The following is a 14,591-nucleotide window of genomic DNA, read 5'->3' as shown; positions in this document are numbered from 1 at the left end:
TTAAACAAACATTAAAATAATACTTATATTTCAAATTGCAATCTTATTAAATCAAGCTGTAGATACTCGAGTTATAGTAAAACACAAAGTCAAGAGTCGACAATTTTGCCTATATAAAAGAAATAACATAACAAGCTGAATGCTGAAGAGGCTCAGAGCGACAAATTTCAATATATCGCCTGAGACGAGGCGTTGCGTAGGGTCGCTGAACGCCCTCCGTATATTATGCGCAGTGTAAAAATGACAAGCGAATAGCGATTTATATTAACAATATTAATTTCATCAATTTGAGCTCTAATTTTTACTAAAGTTTAAGATATGACTTGACTTGTCTTGATTAGTTCGCAGAACAGAAAAAGTTATGCGTGTATCGAAAGACGACCAATTTAACTTTATACAACAAATCGAATTATCGCTGTTCAGTTTCCTATAGATTTCATAAACTTTGAATAGTACAATAATGCCTTTAGAGCCATGACAACCAATAAAATATTTTTGTGAAGTAATTAATTTTGAAACGCTTCCGCTTTTAAATTGGATTTCATCTTTACATTTGCTGGGGAGGCTGACGTCGTCAGTTGTTGTAATCCATACTGGAGTCGATTTGAGAGCTGCAGAAAACGTGCGTGAGATGACGGAGCGAGGGAGGGAATGTGTATTAACAGTGGATTTCTTTGTATGAATTGATTCCTTCTTGGATTGTGGCATCCGGCCAATTGTGGGTGATTTTGTTTTGCTCTCATTTCTTGTTTGTAACCTACAAAAAACTAAAAAAAAACATATTAGTATTAGTAAGCGCACATTTTAAGTTAAAAAAAAAATTACTATCTGGCTAAATTAATAAGCGATCCCATAGTTTTTACTACGTTTCCTGGAATTTGATGTCTCATTTATACAAATAAAATCGATAAAATCGAAAATTTTACATTACCCAATTATTTTAATGCAACCTCGCCCGCGGAGAATTAAAAAAAACTTTGTAAGTAGTCTATGTGTTATTACAGACTATGTTCTACATCTGTGCCAAATTTCATCAAGATCTGTTCAGCCGTTCCGGAGATACCTTCAAAAAAACATCAATCCATAAAAACATTCGCATTTATAATATTAGTAAGATTTTTGCAAGAAAAGATTTACAAAACTTTGTTTAAAAAACTAACTTAGGCGCTTTTATATAGATATGTACATTTAAGACTACAAAACCGTCCCTACTTGTAGGTAAAATGTATATAGAAAATGCAGAGCCACACATTGTATTCGGTAGTCAGTTGACTAAGCTTTTGTGTCCTTCATTGGGGCGCAGTTCGCATGTAGTGATGTGTATACGTATGTAATACATCTATTCATGTGTGCGTTGATTTCCCGACGCCCGTCGCCCGGTATGGTTCTATATGGCAGTGAGCTACGAAAGTACAGGACAATAGTTTTGAAGAATATTTTCAAGAATGATAAAACTAAATCTATCTCTGTATGTCGTAAAAAGTTTCTGTTATAAAACATTTTCTATTAAAAACTATTTTTTAGTAAAAGAACTGTATATATCAAACTTTGTTTTTCGGTTATACTTATAAAATCATTTTTATCATTAGAATAAACTAATTGATAATTATTTCATACATCTACGATAGATCCGTAGCCAGACTGTAAAATTAAAATTGCTTCAATTAATAGTATGTATTAAAATATTTCGTGATGTTTAAGAAATCTTTATTGTGTTTCTGTACTTTCGGGCGCTAGTAGTTGGTCGATTCGTTCAGAGGGCACGCAGACATGTATATTACACACACTGAAGCGCGAGGGGTGCGCCTAAGGGAGGCATGGTGGGGACTGTATTAAGTTTCTTTCTTTTCACTAAAATAATTTTAGGGGATGGTTTTGCTTCGATATTTTTTTCCAAGGGTCCTCGACCGAGTCCATGTTGAATGCGCTCGACTGTTTAATTTGAGAAATGGCTGCTTTCGTGGGGTGCATTCGGTAGTGGTTGAGTTGTTTGCGACTGCGATGCTTATTTTTCCAACTGTTTATATAATATTTCTTATTTATTTAGATGTCAGTTTTGGTGAACAAAGAATAGGAAAGGTGGATATCACCAACATATTGTATCGATCAGGGTAGCCAAGTAAATTATAACACATTCAATTATTAAGATTGATTGGGATTATAATATTTAAATAATCAAAATATTTACATCACATATTCAGGTTTTTCATAGGAATTGTAGTAGTATATAAATAAAAATAAAAAACAAGTAACCACGCCCGAAAACATCGCTTGGAAGCGGCAAAGCTTTCGCTGAAATATTCTTAATCAAAGTTTTTACCTGATAGCAGCCCGCGGCGCGGCGGCCCCGAGCTGCCCCAAGTTCCACCGACCTGTCAATCTCTCAAAATGTTAGATTAAAAACATCGTCTTTACTTTTTTAGCATTAGTAGGATCAAGGAATTATATTTGGGTAGAAAAAACGACGACCTGGCCAAGGAATATGATTATAAGGCTGCTTTATATAAACTTTTGACGAAGGTTGAAGTTTTCGGTGAGAAATATATGGTTATGTATTATTTGGTTATTGTTGGGGGCTTACCTGATACATACAACAGTATCTGTATATAATTATTTAACTTATATTTATAATTTATCTGTATTCTTTCTTTTTCTATACCTACTAATATTATAAATTGAAAAGATTTGATTGTCTGTTTATTTTCATTGAATAGGCTCTAAAACTACTAAACCAATTTGAAAAATTCTTACGCTATTGGGAAGCTACACTATTCCCGGATGACATAGTCTATATTTATTAATTCCGCGCGGACGAAGTATCGGGCAATTGTGTAATATAAAATTATCTGGGAATGACTAACGCTACACATTATAAGAAATATGTAAAATTATACGTATAGTCTACTTTTCTTGAACTACATAGAAAATAAAAAAAATAATCCTTGGTGACAAGTTATTTCATTATATTAATAAATTAACGACTTTATAGATACAAAGCAGATAAATCGGAGCGACCAATTAAGTGAGCAGCTGTTATCAACAACTGAAACATCAAGGAAAAAAGGGTGGATATTATGAGGCGGTATCATTATTATAATTATAGGACAGTATAAAAGATTCAAAGGAAACTTTGTGGTAAGTTATATACCAATCTAATATGACAATGATTCAAAGACAGAACGATCTACGAGTATTTAATAAGAAGTCCAATATTTAAATCTTTATAACGTCATGAAAAATAAATGGTTAAATGTTTATATACAAGTTAAACGTGTTCGTTATACTTATTAAAAAATTGAGCAGTTGTTATACAGACATGTGTTACATAACAAGCTTATTTGTATCGTAATTTATATTAAAATCAACTGTTATCTGTTTAATAGACGCCAATATTAAAACATCATATTATTATAACTAGTTAAAGTAATTTAAACCTAAAACTTGAACCAATTAGGTGTATTTTCAAATAATCATAGTTCTGAAAAGTTGTATGGATAGTAAAAAGGCGGCAGGTGTTGTTGGTAATGCTGAGTCAGCTCAGTGGCAGCAGTAGTCCTTGGTAGCGGGTACAGTCGGCCGATCACGATTTACATGTCAGACGCACCGCTTGATATCCGATTGTGACGGATATTGGTGCACAGTCATTGTCAGAACTATCGATAGTTCTATGGAAATACGATTATGTAAATAGAGATTTAGGATTCTAAGCTCCAGTGACAAAAAATTGGTAAGATATAACGTTACACTTTGGTCGAAAAAGGAACTAGTAAACGATAAGAAGACAAGAGAAATTCATAAAGAACATGGCAGGGATATCACAAGAAACTATCTCCCAGTAACTCTACCAGAGCTTAAGTTTTTGTCCGTGGCTTCAGCTGTGATAAATATACAAATCATTATTCATTATAATATTACGTATAGATATGGATTAACTGCATAAAATAAGGAAGTTTAGAAGATTTCAATGTACAAAGGAATGGAAACCATTCTAATTTAAAAAATTCAGATATCGAAAAATAGTCTTGTGTTTTTCGAATCTTGTTTTAACATGTTTAAATTCGATATTTTTCCTTGTAAGGCCTGAATAATAGTAGATATGTGGTGCAATTGGTTGTGCGAGTTTAATCCACAGCTTCCGTTATGAAGACAGACATGTCAATTTGAACCAATAACCATGAATGCTGACGTCGTGCGTACACTGTCTGGCATGAACATCGAAATTGTGCGACCAATTGAACGTAAATCCCCTTTAATGTTAAAATAACGACCAGAAATATAAAAAAAAAAAATTATATAACAAAAAGAACATTTTGACAAATTCAGAAAATACTTTAAAAATAATTTTGGAGGCAACAAAGTAGCATAAAATACGCTTTAAGAAATTCTACACTTATATCATAAGGCGTAACATACACTTCTTAATAACACAGTATCTTAGCAATCATAGTTTTTTTTTTAATAAATATTTTTGTAATAAAAATCCTTATACTTAAAACACGCTTTAGGCTATATATTTTCACGACATTATTTTATTAACCTAGGGAGTGAGTGTTATGCGAGAAATGGACTAAAATTGCAAGGCAATGGGAGTAAAGCTGTGGTAACGGAAGAATTATCTTAGCTAATGGCAAAGGCCTTCGTTATCATTTGAGCATTTGACCCATGCAATTGAAAGTTTTTCGCAGTGTAACAATAAAACAAAGTTCTTCTATGTAACAAAAATGAACGGAAATACATGCGGGTAAACCCGCAAGGGAACAGCTAGTATATTCATAAAGATTATATTACCCAACGACCATAAAATCTGTTCAAGGTTAAACATTCGGCTTAGAGTTACAGGTATAGGATAAAAAATAGAATTTATGATTAGCAAGTAAGCAAGGTAAAATTATTTAAAAATTTAGTAACGCTGAAATAAACATGCACATGTTAATTTTGTCATAATTTTTTTGGAACTGATTCCTAATCTATATATATAAAAGAAAGTCGTGTTAGTTACACCATTTATAGCTCAAGAACGGCTGAATCGATTTGACTGAAAATTGGTGGGCAGGTAGCTTAGAACCAGGAAACGGACATAGGATAATTTTTACCCCGTTTTCTTTTTTTTTTTTTTTTATTCCGCGCGGACGGAGTCGCGGGAAAAAGCTAGTGCTATATATTTGTCTGCAGTCTAAAAACGGTTTATTTAATATGCGAAGCAACACTTTCTTTTTGAAAGTCATGTTATGAAGTATTAGTCTTCATTCATTTGACATCTCAATGTTAGGCGCTGGACGTCCACACGGAAATCGGATCTTTGCGGTGTTGGGGACGCAACCGAAATGTGACAGTCATATAAATTGGTAGAATTGGGCGGAACATTTTTTTAATTAACTGCAATAGTGGCTTTTATTGGCTGAATCGATGACTATCTGCTTATAAAAACAACAGTATTGAAAAAAAAAATCCGCAAATATCAAATGACAGATAGAAAGAACAAAACATAACTGAACATATTTTAAGTTTTTCCTAAGCGTGCCATATAACAATATAAGTATATTATGTACGATTAAAAACATCATCACCTATTTCAAATCATAACGGTTTACAAAATTTCGTCAAATGAAGACAAGGAAATTGTATTATTTTTATATGGTTTCGCTTTAAAAAATAACAAGGACCTCATCCTCCATCGGTCGTATTTGACACAATCAAAAAAGTGTGTAAGATTATCGACGGGCATGGCACGTGCTGTGTTACTTGCCTCGTCATCGGGCAGTCATTACCAAGGGGTCAACGAACGCTGATTACCTTCCAACACGCCCTGTCGTTCATCATTAGCCTAGGTTAGGATATTTGTAAACACTCCATTCACTTGTTTTGACGTTTGTGTCATCTCTGCCACTAATGTTGACCCTAATTTGTAATTACAAGTATTCATTAAAATAAGTCAGCATAAAACCATATGAGGCATTTAGAAGCAAAATCTATGACATCAAATATTTCTGCGCCGCACATTATATGACGGTAGATGTATTTTTTTAGTGTAAAGTATAATCATAATTCTCAATAACTTGACTTTAAATACTTGATGTTAAAGACATGCAATATATCATGCATCATATCGTTGGGAATAAAAATAGAAATTCTTTGGCTGTCATTACCACTATTAAACTAATCAATTTAACACACATATTAAATTTATTCGCTTAAAACTGTTATATTTATCACTTGCTCGGGTGAGGAGTGTACGTTTTACAACAAAGTGGCTACATCGACAGATAATAAATCAATATGTACAGTCAGCGCACGATTTACAGCGAGGAATATATCAAATCAGCTTGGTGCCTCACGATCCGTTCATGTAGCTTTTGTTTCTTGATACTTCAAGCGACTAACAAACGGATTTATATCCGCTAACCTTGTTTCTTGATTGTCTTACGAAGTACAAGAAACCTTAGAGCCTTTACACAAGAGACTCGTAATGAAGTCCTTAATAATATCCCATCCAAAATGAGTAAATACGAACATAATAGCCTTTAGCTGTTATAGTAAAATGACTATGCATTCGTTACTTTATACTCCATCGTTTTCAAATATCAAACTTATTTAAAACTACAAGTAAATACAATTTACAAACACGAAATTCCTAAAAAATAATCAAAATTAATGGTTTGCTATACGGAAAGTAGAAAAGCGTGTCAAAACCTGTAACTATTATGAAAATTAAATAAAAATAAATCATTAGGCGTCTAAACATAGGTACTGACAATCATATATTCAATTATAAACTGAGAAAAAGGCGTCGATTGGATGTTGCTATGAATGGCATCAATATTTAGTCGTAGGTATATATCATAATTTACGTGTGAGTCGTAAGAGCGCACGGCCGCTTTGATCTCGGTTACAATCGGCCGTAATTGATGATTACCAAGTCCATACGCGGCGAAACCAATCGAGAACGCGCGTAAGAACGCTTGCGCTCTAGTTGGTGTGAGGCCTTATATCAAGTAAAACGGAAAAATAGTTATAAATAAGTCAAATAGTAATAATTAAGTTTGAAATATCCAATAGAGTGTAATTGGATAGTCAGAAAATTAAATAAAAAAAAATTAAGCGTTGGCAAGTTAAATTTCAATTGAAATTGGAGCATTGAATTTTCATATATATCAAAGTAGACAAATAAACTTTTCTAATGCTATAGATAATGAAATGACAATTTATTGTTATCGAACACTAGCTGTCGCCTGCGATTTTGTCCGCGCGGCAATAAAAAAAACTTAATAAGTAGCCTATGTGTTCTCCCAGACTATGTTGTACAACTGTGCCAAATTTTATCAGGATCCGTTGGAGATATCTCCAAACAAACATCCAACCATCCACCCATCCACCCATCCATCCATCGAACCATTCGAATTTACTTATTTTGTAAAAAAGGTACACCAATTGCATGTTCAACCAGCACGAATAGGTACAAATAACACACAAACAATAAAAACAGAGTAACATACGGATAACAGGCGTACACAGCATTCAGAATCTATATCTATATATACAAAAGAAAGTCGTGTTAGTTACACCATTTATAACTCAAGAACGGCTGAATCGATTTGACTGAAAATTGGTGGGCAGGTAGCTTAGAACCAGGAATAGGACATAGGATAATTTTTACCCCGTTTTCTTTTTTTATTTTATTCTGCGTGGACGGAGTCGCGGGAAAAAGCTAGTTTATAATATTTGTACGCTTATACATTTCCTAACCAAGGTTTACGAGACCTAGGCTGATCTCTTGAGAAAGGCAAAGTTCGCCTAGAAGCTGTTGATTAGATCATCGCAGGTGACATTTGCGATCAAAAATTTCCATAATTTGGGTCGTAAGACCTCCGACATCGTTATTAAATACCAATTTTACTTCTAAAAAATGTAGGTTAAATAGACAAACTTCTTTATAATACATTTTTTGTTAATAAAACCTAAACTGAAATCATATTTCAAATTCCATAATGCCATGAAAAGGACCAAAATCAATTTTGTGTACAGTGATTTCGTTATCCCATTACAACGATTTATTCAATATAAAGCAAAATGAAAATTGAAATAACTTTATGTAAGAAGTTAGCTAGCTAATCTAAAACAAATAACGGGTTATTGTAACGTGTGAATTATGAATGAAGACGTTTTAAAGCGCAGCCTACAATTTCGCATAAATAATGTTGATGAAGTAATTTTGGAAATCTGTAGGTGCGAATTAATATTCACTTAAGGCTTCGCGTATGTACTTTTATGGCAGGATAATGGTATAATTTTCAATTTTCTGTACATCGCTGTTATTATGTTACGGCAACTTCATATAATGAAGTCATGTTCATGCAACACCTATCAGCTTAATGGATAAATCCTTTTAAAAGTTAATCGATCTCAGTGTTTTTAAAATGATATTAATGCTACGAAAAGGTTTACTTCAACATGTACTTTATTCATTCAAAATACACTAAAAATGTCACTTTTTCATACGAACCTTTTATTTGCAGAAGTTTTCACCTGCCGCCAATATCGAAATCACGAAACAAAACTAAGTTCTGACTAATTTTACCGAAAAAAAAAACATAGAGGACGTGTTAACAGATGGAAAATCGAGAACTAGGCTGACAATCAAACTGTTATATCCAACCTGATCCGATTCAATATGATCCAATATACAACCAAATAAAAAAAACGTTATATAGTTTCGACTATTTAAATTCATTAACATACAAAACTAAGCGGTTTCATTCTAGGTTAAAAGGAAATGAAACATTGCTACATTGTTTCGATGTGAATAGAGACTTGTCCGTCGTGTTTTGGGCTCGGAGCGACGCAACCAAAAGTCGAGCACCAAAAATGTAATAGCTGTCACTGTGCATGATTAATGCAATTAATCCCACAATAGCTACAATATCGCCGCGTACACTTTTGGCCAACATTATTGTGACAAACCTTGTTCTGTTTGAAATTCCAACAAAAATACAAGTGAAAATATTTATTTAGTTTAAATGAAATTTAGAGAATTTATGTGTTTTGAAATGTTTTTAAAATATAATTTCGATTTATTTTGAAAATTAACCTCTTTGTTGTCTAAAGAATTTGGACAAGATTCCGTTTTATAGAAGCTTATTTAATATTACATAAAGATCACAATTATTACCTTCTACCTAAAATTTAACGTACATAAGTTATTGTTGCTAACTTTTATGTCGAAAAGGGACAGTTTTAAAAACAAAAGAAAACTATGTTATAAGCATTGTCTCGATAAAACACAAAAGCATCTCTAATAACAAATATTTTGCTATATTTCTAATCTCTATCTCAAAAGGACTTTTAGTCAAATTATTTAATTAAAAAGGGGTCTGATAATTTGTTCAATAGTGTAATCGTATAGATCCAGTCCACCCGGATAGATTTCATAAATAACGTGTAGAATTTTTGTACATAGATTTATTACGTTCGGCGAGCGAAAATGGTGGGAGATTGTTTTTCAATTTAACCGGCGAACACCCGCTGTTTGATGGCCGCCCGGCGAGTGCTGCTAGCGCCCGCTTCGGGATTGGTAAATGCATTGTGCAGCGCCGCCGCCGCCGTTAGGTATTACGTTCACTGGAACATACATACATACCTTTATGTATATCTTTGAGGCAGATACACAACACAACGAACACTGGGCCATAGTTTATACTAAAGGGCTGAGCTAGTTTGGCTTATCTATAAATATTTGATGATAAAATACAACTTAGCTACTCCCTTTTTAGTAATTTAAGACGATTTCAAAAACTTCCGAAAGCCGATCATACATAATATAGAACTAGTATTTGTAATAAACAGTGTTTGTACTAACATTATTAACGTAATTATAAAAAAAAAAGAAATAAGTAGCATGAGTACCTAACTACATATAACAAGATTAAATGTATGAGTACTTCCGACAATTTTTAAATACGAAATGTATAATTCATGAACATTAAAAAAAACACCTATTCTCATTACATTAGGTGTGAAAGGCGTGACCTTTTAACTAAGATCAATTCCGTAGCGAAATGTAATCAGAGTAACGGATGCAAATAGTAACCGATATAATTGAAGGCGTTGATTTATATTAAAACGTATGAGTAATTTATTTCGCTGTATACATATTGCCGCTATTCAAATATTTCTTTCATAATCTCATTATAGTATGATTGATGATTATTTATTTATACAAGTACTATGATATTCTTTTATTTGCCTGTCACAATCTTTTGTATGTAGCAGTTGAATCAAAAGTTGAATTAAAAAATTGTAGCTACATTTTATTATACACTTAACTGTTTTAAGAACGAAAACGTAAGCCTTATTGAAGTATTGAAAGTATTTTACGTAAGCTATTTTACGGACTTACATCATCTTTTCATTTTTTTCTTAAAGATTTGTAAGTTATAAACAACAATTATTTCATTTAAGTAAAAATACATTAAAGTTTTCCAAACACTACGTAAAAAATTTTCTTCTATTGCATTTTAATAAAAATACTTCTAAACTATCATTAATCCAATTAACAGCTACCTTTAACGTAGAACCTTAATGAATAATACAATAGTCCCGAGTCCAAGTACAATTATAAATAGACCTACATCGTAATGAAAATGTCGGTGTTTCATGGATCTTTTTAAAATAGACGGTGGACAACGCATTGGGAATTCGTTGCGGAGGGTAGTGAAGAACAACAGTTCTTAACTACCTTTACAAAACCCTGGCTTAATGGACTATATGGACTCCGGCTCTCAGCACAACGATTAATTAGTACCTTGACCAGAGGGTTGGTCGCTTTCCATTAACATCGGAGGTAGGAATTGAAAATCGCTGACATGTTGCATCGTAGAACAAATTAAAACAACTAAAAGAAAAAAGAAAAGTATTTTTCTCCTATTTAAAAATAACGGAGATAATTATTATATGTAGAAAAGTATAATACAAACAACTGGCAATCAAAAAATTAATTAAAATTCTAAAGCCTTCCTAGCCGTACTAAATTTTTAAAAAAAGTAAGCCTTATTTATGATAGAATTACATTTCTATAAGAAGGAGTGTCCTATAAACTATGTTTAGTAAAAATGAATACCAATTTTTGATATATTTAATTAATTGAAGTAATACATGAACGCGTAATAACGTAAAATAGCAAAACATTTATTACTTTCAGTTGGTATTTTCGTTATATTTTGATCCCTCTTCAAGCCCCTCTTTCTACATGTCCATTTCAACGACGTCCCCTTCCCCTGTATACGTATCCCCTTTTTGGAGGAGTGTTGATTAGATCAGCTTCACTGGATTACAGAGGGATAGCTGACCACTCGGCCATTGGGAATTGGGAATTAACACGTCTTCTGTCGGACTCTTGGTATGAAATTATTGTTACCCCAATGGATAAAGTTCAAGAACAATTTCCTTTTGAGTTTCAACTTTTTAACTACCTATTCAGCTTTGAGAAATACATGCATTTACTAGATGTTATAAATTAATTTAATTATTAACGAAAATTATTTTTTACGGTTTCCGGTAAATTAAGAAAAAAACGAATTAAAAGTTACATAAAACCTAACACAAACGAAAAATTTCACCGTGTATCTGATTAAAAAAAAACAAAATATGAATTAAGAAATATTATTAAGAGAAAAATAGATCAGGAAACCTTATCTCCGCCGTAGATTCTTCACTGCACTTTTTGAACAACCCTATTGCGGTATTTCCAAATTTTTATCACTGGACAGTCATTCAAAAAGAGGACGTGCTTCTAGTCAAAGCATCTAATAGTCAGGATCACTTAAGCTGTTTTAACTCTTAGCTCATTTGCCCCTTAACTTAAAAAGTAATGCGAAGTTCATTTAAAATGTGTTGTCCATCAAGTGCAATAACTCTGTTTGATTGCGGTGTTGCTAATTGTACGCATAAATAATTCTAATTTCGTATTCACTGCATTTTGATTGCACGTTTCATAATTTTCATTATAATAATATTAAATTTTTAATTCAACAAAATTAATTAAAAACAAAATACATCATCCATTCCTAAGAAAAATTAACGACAGCTCATCTGACTTGTGCTGTATTTTGATGAATAAAAATATTTCCATTCAAGCTGCAATTGAAAATTAAAATACATTGTTAAAACAATTGTATTGACATCAAAATATAATTGATTATGTATATATAATAATACCTGGTGACAAAAAAACAAAAGCACTTACATTAAACACTCGTACTCCCAGTTATCACTTCTCTATGCCCGCGCCGGTCACCGTCCAATAAAACTGTAAAGAGCCAACAAGTTATTGTTTATACTTGATTAAATAGACTTTATATAATTTCTATAAGGGAGTTATTATAATAAAATCATTGCCTACCTAACATAAATGTTTTCAAGACAACGCGTCCTGCTTTGTACGACCCAGTACAATATCATGACATCTTTGTTTACATTAATTAAGACGATTAATTTAATACTAAATATTATAAGAACATGGAAAGGAAAAGAAGAAAGTATTTACCTTAAATCTTCGCCGCCGTTTTAGTTCAAAGTTATTTAACACTCCACTGCACTGTTTCAACATAAAACCTCACCGTACCCCGCAGACCGATTCTCAGTTTGTTACTTACCTTGGTGCAAGTACTATAAAATGAACATCAATTGAATTCCTTTTAAAACTTATATATAAAGTTAATAAGAGAAAGCAACATTTGTAATGTAATAATTGATATCTTGTAAGTAAATTAGGAATTTTCTAATGCAATTGCATTTGATAACTCTTAGTAACAATTAACATTTGATATGAAATTCATGTAAGAAAATTTGAATTAAGAGACACTGCATTGATTTGTAAATAGATACGAGTATGAAAATTAAAACGAAGTTATTTAACTGCTACGTTATAACTGGTGATTACAAAAATACGTTCTTTAAACCAATTAAAAGCTAAACTTAGTTACCATTTAAAAATACTTTTACATGTGATGCGGAAACAATAATAAATGTAACAAATTATTCTTCTACGGATATATATGGAGATAATGCATATTAAAATTACATACATGAAATTAATGGATATACATCTTTATAGCCTGGCCAAAAATATAAAAACCCTCATCATAATGCGAAAAGGCATCGAATTAGTGATGTTAAGAGAGGTCAATTGTAGCGCTCCCAGGCAAGGGTTTTATTTCTTGGTTAAGTTTTACTTATCTTTGTTTCAAATGCTTTAAAATCTAACTAGGTTTAAACTTCTATATTGATAACTAGTTTTTTTGCATCATAGTGTTAAAATTATTTCATAGTAAATAAGACATGAATTTAATTAAACGATGCGTCGCAGTCGGACGAATACGAGTATAGTGAAGAATGTTCTTAAACTCACATTGTCCTCGCGGAAATGGAAAAACGGTGACATCTACGACTGACGCATTTGAACGCATTGAATGGTGCAATTTCACGCGTCATAAAGCATCGCCTTCGGATTCAAAATTTCGACGTGCGAGATGAAAACCGAGCGGGGTGACGGCGGCCGGGTCGAATGAAATTAATCGATTTTTCAATAGTGACATCATTATTTTTGATATGGGATCGAAAGGCATTGACAGTGTGACAAACTGAAGAAACAGATAAAAAATATACAATGTTGCTGAGTTTATTATGAACGCTGCAGATTTCAACAATTTAAATCACATCCCAAACTAGAGAATTTAATTTGATTATATTGAAAGATTTCTGTCACTTCGTAGGCGTGCATTAAGAAAGGATTTTACTATGTCCACCCTGTAAAGATCTTGGGTTTCATTAAAAATTGATTGTCCTCACAGATCAAATCGTGGGCGCTAGTTAATATATAGTATGTAACAATGAAAGTAAATTTATTACATTGATATATTTAATCAAAGTTAATTAAAACTTTTACGTAAATTGGAAGAAAGACATTTTTTTTAATCAGACTTTTTAAGCTTAGTGTGTAATGGATGCACAAATAATTGCCAGTACGTAACTATTTGGATAACTTAAAAATAGGTTTAGCGCTTTTTGATCATTTAAATAACGATATAACTTAATTTTATAACGATGTTATAACAGTTAAAAAATAAGTACAAGCTACTTTTATACATAAATCAATACAATGACTTTGAATTAAAATTTTCGCATATAAATTAATATTTCAAACATCATTTCAACTAAAACACAAATTTATTTGCAAGATAAAGCAATATTGATTTATTTTATTTATAATTAAGTTTAACGTTATTGAATTGACGTCTATTTCTTTAGGGGATTTGTGTTTTAACAAACCTGGACGTGGTGTATGTACATCTACGGGGTTCACAAGGTGATTGTTACTACTATTCTTAAGTGAAATAGTGCAAATTGTGTTATAAAAAGTGTTGTTAAAGTGATGTGATGTAAAAGAAAATTTCAAAGGAGTTTGACTGGTGTCGTTAACCCTGTATGTCAACAATGTTACTATCACCCAAAAATGTCGATGTGAAATGACCATTGGCACATTTATACCAGAAAATTTGCAAATACGTGGACTTTAATAAATAAGTAAGCTTGCTTCT

Source organism: Papilio machaon, chromosome 9, assembly GCF_912999745.1.
Source record: "Papilio machaon chromosome 9, ilPapMach1.1, whole genome shotgun sequence".
In the NCBI taxonomy this organism is placed as follows: Eukaryota; Metazoa; Arthropoda; class Insecta; order Lepidoptera; family Papilionidae; genus Papilio; species Papilio machaon.
The sequence above is the reverse complement of the archived record's forward strand: the minus strand, read 5'-3'. Positions refer to the sequence as shown.